The following is an 11,891-nucleotide window of genomic DNA, read 5'->3' on the forward strand; positions in this document are numbered from 1 at the left end:
AAATGGAAATACAAAGGACCCAGAATAGCCAAACAATATTGAAAAAGAAAAAGAAAGTTAGGGGCCTCATATTTCTCAATTTCAAAACTTATACTAGGCTACAATAAACAAAATAGTATATTTGGGCATAAGGATAGACAGATAAACCAACAGAATAGAATTGAAAGTACAGAAATAAACACATTTACAGTCAGTTGATTTTCAAAAAGGGTTCCAAGTCCATCCAATTAGAATAGTCTTTTCAATAAATGGTGCTGAGACAACTTAATATCCACATGCAAAAGGATAAAGTTAGATCCCTACCCCATACTATATACAAAACTTTACTCAATAGGGACCAAAGACCTAACTGTAAGAGCTAAAAGTATAAAACTGTAAGAAGGATCTCTCTGCCCTCCCCTGCTTGCACTCTGTCTCTCTCTCTCTGTGTCAAAAATAAATAAACATTTAAAAAATTTTAAACTATAAGTAAACTATAAGAAGGAAACATAGGTGCAAATCTTTATAACTTGAAGTATGTAATTTTTTTTAGATAGGACATCAAAAGCACAAGCAATCAAATACAAAAATTAATTGGACTTTATTAAAAACTTGTCCTTCAAAGGACACCATCCAAAAAAGTAAAAAAAAACCCAAAACCTACAGAATGAGGAAAAAGTATTTTCAGGTCATAGATCTCATAAAGGACTTGTATCCAGAATGCACAAGTCAATAATAAAGTAACAACCCCATAAAAAATGGGCAAAGAATAGAAATATACATTTCTCCAAAGAAGACACACAAATGGCCAAGAATCCCATGAAAATATGTTCAACGTCACTAGTCAAAGGGAAATGCAAATCAAAACCGCAACGAGGTATCATCTGACAAAAGCCAAGGTATCATTTGACAACGAGCCACATCCACTAGGGTGGCTGTAATAAAAAAGACAGATACTAACAAGTGCTGGCAAGGATGGAGAAAAATTGGAAGTCTCCTTCATTGCTGCTGGGAATGTAAAACGGTACAACCACTTTGGAAAACAGATTGACAATTTCACAGATCAAGCTTAGAGTTCCCATGTGACCCAGTTCCACTCGTGGGTAGATACCCAAATGACGCGGAAACAAATGCACAAAATACCGTGCATGAATGTTCTTAGCAGCATTATTCGTAACAGACATAGTAGCCAAAACAGACAATGCCCACCAGCTGACGAACAGATCAACAAAATCTTGCGTATCGTACAGCGGACCATCGCTCCCCACGAAAGGAATGAGGTCCCGACACAGCTGTCACATGCGGCACAGTGACAGAAGGGGAAACACGGCACGGAAAGGGTTGCTGAACGAGGTCAGCGGATTTGTAAACAGAAGGCCCTGCACGGGGAGAGATCTTTCTACAGAACGCAACCTACCTTCCTGAGAGCTGACCCTGGAGGCGAGGTTACCCGCATGCATTCCCACTGGTGAGGTAGGTGTGCCCCCAGGTGTCCACCAGAGCATGGGGGGCGCTGCGAGGCACCTCATCACTGCACTGCCACGTGCAGGGGTTCTCAGGAGAGTTGTTCCCTGAGCAAGGACCCTCCCACATGTGGATCGCTCCCTGGACCTCTTGGCGGCTGCTTTTGGGGTTACCGCTGTTTGTTCGTCTGCAGCATGGAGGCAGAGGTCTGTGTGGAGGAGGCAGGCACACTGCGTTCTGGAGCAGGGGAGACACTCAGCCAGGCCAGTGTTGGGGGGCTGGGGGAGGTGGGTGCCACGGAGACACCAAAGGAGGCACGCAGGCCAGTGAAGTAGGAAGGAGGCGCCCTCCAGGCCTGCTCTCCCAGAGTGGCGGCATGGCCTGGAGTGGCCTCAGGGGGCCCAGCTACACTAGGGACTATCTGTGGCCCTGCTCTGCCCCGGGGCACTCACAGTGGCCCGCCTCCACGGGACATTTCCGGAAGTGTCTTCCTCCCAGAAGGGGCTAGCACGACACGCCAATGTGTGGGGGCAGAGGGCGAGGAGAAGAGAGGAACCTGGTGTTTCAGCACAAATACCGAAGGCAAAATCTAGCGCAGTTCCAAAAGTCCAAAAGATCACACCACGTTGGAAACCCTTGGCTCAGCTTCAGGCGCCCCAGGAGCCACGTCCTATGACACAGTTGTAAAAAAAAAAAAACCTCAAAAACAAAAAGCACATGACCCCTGAGAGCCCAGAAGATTCTGTGCCTGGAAGGACTGGCGAGAGGGAGGAGGGTGGCAGAGTGGCAGCACAGAGCACAGTGTGGGACCCCAGCGGGGGAATGTCACCAATATATGCCCAGCCCGGCACAAGGGGACATGGGGATCCGCTGAACTAGAGAGGGGCTAGTGTCTGGGCAGGAGAGAGGGGGCTGGGCGCCCTCTCCTCAGAGAAGAGGCCGGTTCTAGGCCAGGGGCAGGCAGAGACCAGGTGGGCCTGGGGCCCCTGGTCAGGCCAGAGAGCGAGGAAACTCGCAGGGGGCGTGGGGTTGGCATGGGGGGTGGGGGGGAGAGAGGGAGGCAAGCGTCACCTGTCACCGGGAGGTGACATGTGGATTCCTCACCCCGCAGACTGGCACTTAAAGGGAACAGTCATCCTTTCTCTCGCGCTTTTCCAGGTGATGGGGAACGGCTAAGAAATGTGGGAAAGCAGTCAGCTCGGGACCTCTGATGACGCGGGTGATTCAGACAGGGCACAGTGGCGGTTATTCGTCTTGAGAAGCAGGAGTGACACCCGGGATATCAGCAACAGCCCTGCGGTGACACGCACAGATCTGTGATCTCACACCGCGCGTCACAGTCACGGGCACAGCGGTGCGGCTACAGTTTCCTGCTCAGAGCACATCCCACAAAGAGGTGCCAGATGTTTGTCCGAAGTCAGCCACGCTGTGACTCCTAATGTCTGGCCCCCGTGCTTTACATGGAACTTTCCACTTGCAGGCAGCGCTGGAGACGGAGGATGGCGGCAGGGGGTGTCCTCTGAGGAATCAACCCCCCAAACCCAAACCGTGGGCCTTCCGCATGAGCCTGCGACCCCAAACTGTCTTCCACGGGGGCCACGGGCCCCGACCACACACCCCCACATGACCCACGAGCACAGCAGGGACGCCTGAGGCGGGCCTGGATCTTGCATTATTGTAATTAATGCACAATTACTGTGAATCTCCTTGAAGAAACACACAGATCCGACACGGCCAGTGTTAGCCACTGCCACCAGTATGCCAGAAGTTTTCAAGACACTCGTTTTTCCGACTCCGTATCCGTGGGAGGCGGATTCTGTGCCACCACGTGTGACAACAAGTAGATCACAAAGGCAGGCCGAGGATCCGGCTGTCCGCAATTAGGCCAGAAGTTAAAGACATCTGCAAAAATCATAAGCCAAGAAAGTGCTTCTTGTTCAATTTTCTGTCTTCGGGAACATACAGAGTTTGTTGGGGTCCTTGTTGCTGTTGTCCGTTTTTCATGAGAATGTGTTATGTATGCTAATGTGAAATGAGTTTGTTGGAAGAGGCCGGAGAGCTCGCTGGCTCTCTGTCCTGGAGGTGAGTGCGCGGCGAGAAGCTGGCAGCCGGGAAGAAGCCCTCACGGCCCCCGGCCGAGCTCGGACTCCCAGACTCCAGAGCAGAGAGAAGTAAACAGCAGTATTGATCCGCCAGCCGGCCTGCGGTGCTTGGCGACAGCAGCCCGAGCCCAGACAAGTGGCTACACAGATTCTTGTAAACGTCTCTTTGCAGTGGGGAGACTGGGGGCTCGGTCAGGTGAGCATCCGACTCTAGACTTCCGCTCAGGTCAGGATTCCAGGGCCGTGGGATCAAGCCCTGCGTTGGGCTCCGTGCTGAGCACGGAGCTTGCCTGGGACTCTCTCTCTCCCCCTCTCTGCCCCTCTCCCCTGCTGGTGCGTGTTATCTCTAGAAAATCAAAAACAACAACAAACAAAACTACCAGATCTGTCTCCAAAGGGTTGTGCCATTTCACACGCCCCTCAGCAGTGCTAGGACTTCTGGTGGCCTCATGTCAGTGCTAAACACACCATCTTCTTCTTCTTTTTTTTTTTTTTAATATTTATTTTTCAGAGAGAGCGCAAGTTGGGGAGGGGCAGAGAGAGAGGGAGACACAGAATCCGAAGCAGGCTCCAGGCTCCGAGCTGTCAGCACAGAGCCCGACACGGGGCTCGAACTCATAAACCGCGAGACCATGACCTGAGCCAAAGTCGGACACCTGACCGCCTGAGCCACCCGGGCGCCCCCCCCACCCCACCCCCAACACACCATCTCCTTAATCTTAGCCATTCTGACGAGTGTCACAGTGGGAGCTCACCGTGGTTCCTACTTTCAGTTCTCTGGTGTCTAACAACGTGGAACACTTCTTCATGTGCTTATCGGCCATTTGCAGGTCTTCTTTTGTGAGGTGTCTGCCCAAATCATTTGCCTGTTTCTTTTTTTTTTTTTTTTTTTTTTATTTATTTTTTTGGGGACAGAGAGAGACAGACAGAGCATGAACGGGGGAGGGGCAGAGAGAGGGAGACACAGAATCGGAAACAGGCTCCAGGCTCTGAGCCATCAGCCCAGAGCCTGACGCGGGGCTCGAACTCACGGACCGCGAGATCGTGACCTGGCTGAAGTCGGACGCCCAACCGACTGCACCACCCAGGCGCCCCTGCCTGTTTCTTAAATGAGCTGTTTGTCTTATCGTTGAGCTGTAGGAGTTCTTTACATACACTAGACTCTAGTCCTTTGACAGATATGTGTTTTACAAATATTTTCTCCCAGTCTGTGGCTGTCCTATTTCTTTTTTTTTTTTTTTAAACGTTTATTTATTTTTGAGACAAAGAGAGACACAGCATGAGCAGGGGAGGGGCAGAGAGAGAGGGAGACACAGAATCGGAAGCAGGCTCCAGGCTCTGAGCCATCAGCCCAGAGCCCGACGCGGGGCTCGAACTCACAGACCGCGAGATCGTGACCTGAGCCGAAGTCGGCCGCTTAACCGACTGAGCCACCCAGGTGCCCCTATGGCTGTCCTATTTCTTAATGATGTCTTTTGATGAACAGAGCCTTCTAATTTTGATGAAATCCAATACTGTGTGCTTTCTAAGTCGTCTTTGCCAACCCTCAAGTCAGAAAGACATTCCCTATGTATACTTCTAAAAGGTTTCTCGCGTCAGCTTTTACATTCAGGTCTGGGACCCAACTCAGTTTAATTCGTGAGTATAGTGTGAGGTAGGGATCAAGGTTCATTACTTTCCATGTGAATATCTAGCTTCCAAACTATTTATTGAAAAGACTTTCTTTCCCCCATTAGATAGCTTTAGTGTCTTTGTTGAAGCGAATGATAGCATGAATAGGGGACTATTTTTGGACTCTCTATTCTGCCCAACTATCGATGCATTTGACTTTCTTTGCCAATATTATACTGTGTATACTGTAGTTTAAAAAATTTTTTTAACGGTTCATTTTTGAGAGACAGAGACAGAGCATGAGTGGGGAAGGGGCAGAGAGAGAGGGGGACACAGAATCTGAAGCAGGCTCCAGGCTCTGAGCTGTCAGCACAGAGCCCGACGCGGGGCTCCAACTCACAAACTGCGAGATCGTAACCTGAGCCGGAGTCGGACGCTCAACGGACTGAGCCACCCAGGCGCCCCTATACTGTAGTTGTATAGTGATACTTGAAATCTGCCAGTGTGTCTTCCAACTGTTCTTTGTCAAGCAGCTTTGGACATTCTAGGTCCTTTGAATTCCCATACAAATTTTACAGCCAGTTTGTCAATCTCTCCAACAAAAGTTTGCTGGGATTATGGCTGGGATTTTTCCTTAAATCACTAGACTGATTTGGGAAGAGTTGATTTTTTTGGTAATCCTGAGTCTTCCAAAACACTGAATATGGTATACCCCTCCAATTATTCGGGTCTTCGTTAATTTACCTCGCCATGTCATTTTTTTTTTTAACGTGTGTGGCTTATTCATTACTAAAATAATAAAACGTTATTGCAAAAAGCTGGAAAATGGAGAAAAGTAGATATAATAAGCAGAAAAGGAAAAAGAACTCCACAGCGTCCCCCACCACTCAGGGAGCATCACTGCTGACACCTCGGTGCACTTTCTTCCGGCCCCTTTTTCATGCATAGTTCTTGTGTTTTACAGAGCTATGCTGACGGTGTGTATAAAATTGCGTACCTTCACGTTTATGACTTGAGCATGTTGTACCAAACGTGGTGCCTGGCCCATGTGCCCTCAGTCCTCTCCAAAGGTGATTCCAACACCTGTTTCTTGCATCTCGGCCCAAGGGGGGGCTCCGGCCGTGGGGCCCACGTGGGTGACACATGGAGCTTCCAGAAGCACTGGGGAGTTCGTGTCACAGGAGCGACCGTCAACCACAGAGCTCGGCTGCCTGGCTCCTTTGTGGGAGAGTTTCCCTGGGCTGCTCACAGCCTCTCTGGGTTCCCACCTGGCTCCCTGCTCACTCTTCTCCCTCTCTCCCTCTCCATCTCGCACCCCAAGGGGATCCATCACCTCCGTGCCTTGAGTTGGGTTTGGCGGGAACCCACGCTGAGACACATTCCCCCATCCCCTTACCATAATTCTTTGGAAACACCAGTTTGATTCCCTGCATGATATTCCATCCAATATATTCACTATTGTTTTCTCAACCCCTCTCTCTTTCTGGTGAGCTTTTTACTCTCACAGAAGTGCCATGAAGACCAGAGTTCTGCATGATGCGTTTTTCGTATCTGGAGTAAATTTCCGCAGGATCATTTCCCAGAACAGGAATTTCTTTAAGGCTCTGAATTCACGCTGCCAAAATGCTCTTCTGAAAGAATTAAACCAATTTAGAGTCCTTCCAGTAGGATACATCTTATCATATGCTAAGTGGCCCATATTTTCCAAGAGGAATTAGCATGTACTCTTCGTTTCTGTAGTGGGAAAACAAAATCTGCGTGATTTTTTTTTTCCAGTTCAGGAAAAAAAATTCTTCCCATTTGGGAAGAAAACAGGCACATGACTGACTTTCGTGGGGTCCTTCCACGTGTCTCGTGTGGCGAGTAGCTGTGCTTTTCTATCAAGGCGGCTGATGCGGACACCCACTCAGGGGAGCAGCAGTGCCCACAAAGACAAGTTTCTGGGCCATGAGCCGGGTCTGTCCTATATTTGGAGCGACTCAAGAACACTTCACTGAGGGCCAGGTTTGAGAACAAATTGCTTTTTCGTTTTCAAGTGTTTTTTTCATTTGGCTGAGAAAATGTAATAAGGTGAACAAGCGTGTCTAAGTCGGAAATGTGGTTTAATGAATAACAGGTTATGAAAAACGAGCCTTTTATCTTGGTATCCAAAGAATCCCACCAGCTGGAGTCTCTCGGCATTGACCTCACCCTGGAAGAGCTCGGCCTGAGGGTGTCACTTCACCTTTTGGTGGTTCCCATGGTAGAGAGCAGCGACCCCCACACAGTACTCCCCGGAACCTGGGAATCTGTCACTTTATAGGGCAAAGGGCACTCTGGAGGCGGGATTAGGTTGAAGGTGGGGAGATGTCCTGGGCAGGCTGTGTGGACTGGGTGTGACCGCAAGGTCCTTGCGAGAGGGAGGAGGAGGAGGACGTGTGGTGTGGTGGCAGGGGCCGAGGGCAGAGGGACGGAGGTGTGCCGGTGACCTGCTGGCACGGGGAAGGGGCGAGGAAGTGACTTCCTGTGGAGCCACCAGGACACCTGCCTCGTCAAAGCCTTCAAGTCAGGACTCCCGACGTCCAGAACCGTGAGGACAAATGTGCGGTCAGTCATTACAGGAGCCACAGGAAAGTAACGGTTACTTTCCGCTCTCGTCTGCACATCAAGGGCTCTCATAAAAGTTTCTCAACAGGAAAATCTCTTACACAAACACCACTTTCTTCAAGCGTCCACCATATTAACAGATTTTTCAGTCAGTCAACCAGCTTCCCCAACCCTGCAGAGCGTGCACACAGACTGCTGGCCCAGGACGGTCCGAGCGGACTTGGTATAGCTGCGGGAAGCCGCTCCCTGGACAAGCCTGGGGACGAAGCTGAAGCTGGGGAGGGGGGGTGGTGCTGGATGTTTAAAACCAGCCATAAAGTCGTTATTTTTTAAATGCTTACTTATTTTGAGAACGAGTGTGAGAGCAGGGGAGGGGCAGGGAGAGAGGGAGAGAGAAGCCCACTGACAGTGCAGAGCCCGACACAGGGCTCGCTCTCACCAACTGGAAGCTCCTGGCTTGAGCTGAAATCCGGAGGCGGCCACTCAACCCACGGAGCCAGCCAGGCGCCCCAGCCACAAATTTAAGAGAAAGGTTCGCTCCACCGCATGCTGGATCGGACAAGAACCAGACGTCTTTACAAAGTTGCCCACGAGCTCACCTGCAGGTTTCCTTGCGCAGCAGGCCCGCGCGGCGTGCTGGCGGGGGCCGCGTAGATGACACTTCCTCCCGAGTGTCCATCCAGACGGGCACCCCTGCCCGCTTCCCCCGGGAGGAGGAGAAAGGATGGGACACACGGTGCCCGCGGCCCCCTCGAAGGAGCTCAACGCGGCCTCGTGCCCGCGAGGTCGTGTTTGCCACAAACTTCCACTCACTGTTCCAAATTTAATTCCTTTGAGAATTCCAGTGAGCCGACATCAAGCGCCCACTGCATACAAAGTGTGGTGATCCCTATTCCTTCCAGCTCAGGGCCATTCAGGGGAGACTGGAACTCGGACACACTGCCAATCCGGTGATTTCCTTCCCGTTCTTTTCTTTTCAAAACTATGCTTTAGGGGCGCCTGGGTGGCTCAGTCGGTGGAGCGCCGGACTCTTGGTCTCTGCTCAGGTCATGTCACACCCTGTACCTGGCTACACGCTGGTGTGGAGCCTGCTCGAGATACTCTGACTCCCTCTCCCTCTGCCTCCCCTGCTCTCGTTCTCTCTCAAAGTAAATACACTTTTTTAAAAAAATAAAAAAATAAAAAATAAGCTTTGAATTGCGATGCAGTCCTGTCCCGCGTGCCCCGCCTCGGTATCCACACTGACACCCGTGAATCTGCCTCGTGTCTTTTCACTGCTGTGCAACAGTCAACACCACTACGTGACCGCTCCTGACTTCGGCCCCCGTTACACTCAGAGCTGCCCCCCCCTCCCGTGTGTGCACCTGTCCCCGCCCCGAAGTGGGACAGGCCCGCCTGTGGAGCCAGCTGAGCCTGGGCCAGGCGCCCCCTTGCCTCCCCGTCTGCTTACCGCTCTCATGATGCCTCGCTCACTCGCTCGTAAACCACGGAGGCCTCTCTCGATGGTTCTCTGTGTTTCCAGAGTTCTTCCTTTTGTACCAATTCTAGCAAAAAACTGGTTTGGGTTTTTTAGGAATGGGTCTTTTGTCCGCGTTTTTTAATATATGGGTATGAAGTCATTCGTGAAGTTCTCCTGTGAGGTTTGCCCTCTAAGTAGATCCCTTTTTTGGTTCATATCGTTTGTTCAAAACTTGGGGGCTTTTTCCCTTGGTCATTCTTGCTGAAGGATTGTCATTTTTGTTCTTGACTGGTTTTTAAAGAGTGAGGTGTTGGGGCACCTGGGTGGCTCAGTCAGTCGGTTAGGCAGCTGGCTTCAGCTCAGGTCGCGATCTCACGGTTCGTGGGTTCGAGCCCCACATCAGGCTCTGTGCTGACAGCTCGGAGCCTGGAGCCTGCTTCAGGTTCTCTCTGTCCTCTCTGTCTCTCTCTGTCCCTTCTCCGCTTGTGCCCTGTCTGTCTCAAAAATAAATAATAAACATTAAAGAGTCAGGTGTTGGTGGCACTGGTCTGTCTTACTAGATTTTCTGACTTTCTGGTGCCTGGTCAGCCCCACTGGCCTCTGTGCTGCCCCTCATTCACCAGAAGATGAACAGAGCCACGGGGAGATTCAGTCAGAAAACAATTTTAATGGATATAAATTGCCCGAATGGTTTAAATGCTACAGCGAAAATGGCTTTCTGTGTTTTTTTTTTTTTTCAAGAATGATTTAAGTTTATTTGGGGGGGCGGGGCAGAGAGAGAGGGAAACTGAGGATCTGAAGTAGGCTCTGAGCTGTCAGCACAGAGCCCGATGCGGGGCTTGAACTCACGAACTGTGAGATCATGACCTGAGCCAAAGTCGGACACTTAACTGACTGAGCCCCCCAGGCGCCCTTGAGTTTTCACTTTTTTCACATGAAATGTGTTTTATGACCCGAAAGGGGCGGATGGCCTTCCCACTCGGCACCTGCCACAGCACCCACGAACAACAGCTCACTGACAGGGCCGTGATGGGGACAAAGGCTGGTGTCTTCATCTAAAGAAAGAAAGGGGCAGTGCTGTCTGGAAGGGCCGGCCACCCCTGGAACCACAGGACCAGGACAGCACTGTGCCAGGTGACAAGACAGGCTAGGAGGGACCATCCTGCCCAGGGACAGAGCACCTTCCAAGGTGGCCCATCGTGGGGGGGACCTCCCGGAGCCCCTCAGCCAGTGTCCAGCAGGCTCAGAAGTCTTAGGAGGCCCAAGGGGCAGATCAGAGTGTGCATTTCCTTTCTGTAAGCAGAACCCCTTCTGGTGGGCGTGATCAGGACCGTTCGGGGGGCTTGGCTGTGGGGAGCAGGCAGAGGAACATGCAGGTAAGCGTGCATTTCGGGTGTAGGGAGAGGATGCGCTCAGCCCCTGAGGGCAGGGGAGTCTCCTCGAGTCGCAAAAACACCCAGAGGGGGTGGGTCACCCAAGGCCAGTCCCGACCCAGGCCGCACACCCCGGGCCGACAACAAGGGCATTAGGTTTTGAAATCGGGTCACGACATTCTACAGAGGCAAGGCTGTCTGCTTCCTCCAGAATCCAGGAAGCCCGGCCCTGGGGCCGGCCACGCAAGGGCACTGTGGCCTAGTGAGGGTGACCAGGTGCGGGTGGGGGGTGCAGGGGAAGGGCAAGGCGTCCTGCAGGCAGGGCACTTCCTTTACCTGCACCGGCTCCCTCCTTAATCCCCACTCCTCACAGCCCCTGGCATCCTGATGGCCAAGTGCATCGGGGAGGGCCAGGTGCGCCCACAGCCCTGGGAGCCCCTCCAACAGGGCTACCCGCTCCTCTGGCCTCTGTCCAGGGCAGCGCCAAGCCGGGGGTGAGGCTGGGAAGGGGCACGAGGCAGATGGCCGGGGAGGGCCCACTGTGAGCCACGGGCGGGCAGGCTGGTGGCCCTGCTGGCCGGTTCCATGCTCCACAAGTGAGGGACCTGAACGAGATCGCAGGGAGGATGCGGCACCCGCCTAAGGGCAACAGAACCCCGGGGGACAGAAAAGTTACCACCGGATAGCACGACCACAGAGCCCGCTGTTAGGACGGCCAGCGCCGTTTGACCAAAGAGCTGGCAGCCACAGGCCCAGAAGAAAAGGGGGCGGCCCCCCCACACGCCGCCGCTCTGCTATCCCTGCCCCCGACTCCTTTCCGCTTAGTGAACAAGGCTCTGCAGACCACACACCCGACCCGACCGCACCTCATGAACGGTCAGGTCTCATCCATCTAGTCTGTTCTCACGGGACCAGGGCCCCAGAGGGACCACTGGGAGGCAGAGCTCACGGAGGCCACCCCTCCCACAGACTCCCCACTCGGGCCCAGCACCCCCCTCCACCCTCCCCGCCCTCCCCGTCCTCTGGGGAGGGTTAACCAGGTGCACAGGTCTGTGCCCTCTGGGGTCCCCACTGAATCCCCCCATCGTTGCTCAGTAATCGTCTTGGGCCACCGTATTCCATGCGCCAGCTTTCCTTCCCTCTGGGCCGTCAGGCACCCCCGGAGGCAGGGCCTCGGTGCCCCCACTGCCAGCCCTGGGTCTTCCCGAGCACAGACCTTCACACGTGGGCAGTTTCCTGAGCGCGTCCTCCCACCATAAGGCCCTCTGCCCTGAAGGGCCTGGGACACCAGTGTTCGGATGCGTGGTCTCGTGCCAT

General features: G+C 52.7%; 1 long non-coding RNA gene across 1 annotated transcript; it reads left to right on the plus strand.

The window, feature by feature from the left end:
* The first annotated feature begins 1,358 nt into the window (after nucleotides 1–1,358).
* LOC132684047 (uncharacterized) lies at nucleotides 1,359–3,422 on the plus strand. The gene is made up of 2 exons (XR_009612546.3): nucleotides 1,359–1,452; nucleotides 2,602–3,422. It is a non-coding gene; the product is annotated as an uncharacterized LOC132684047 (long non-coding RNA).
* Nucleotides 3,423–11,891: the final 8,469 nt, after the last annotated feature.

The sequence above is a fragment of the Panthera onca genome, chromosome C2, assembly GCF_046562875.1.
Source record: "Panthera onca isolate mPanOnc1 chromosome C2, mPanOnc1 haplotype 2, whole genome shotgun sequence".
In the NCBI taxonomy this organism is placed as follows: Eukaryota; Metazoa; Chordata; class Mammalia; order Carnivora; family Felidae; genus Panthera; species Panthera onca.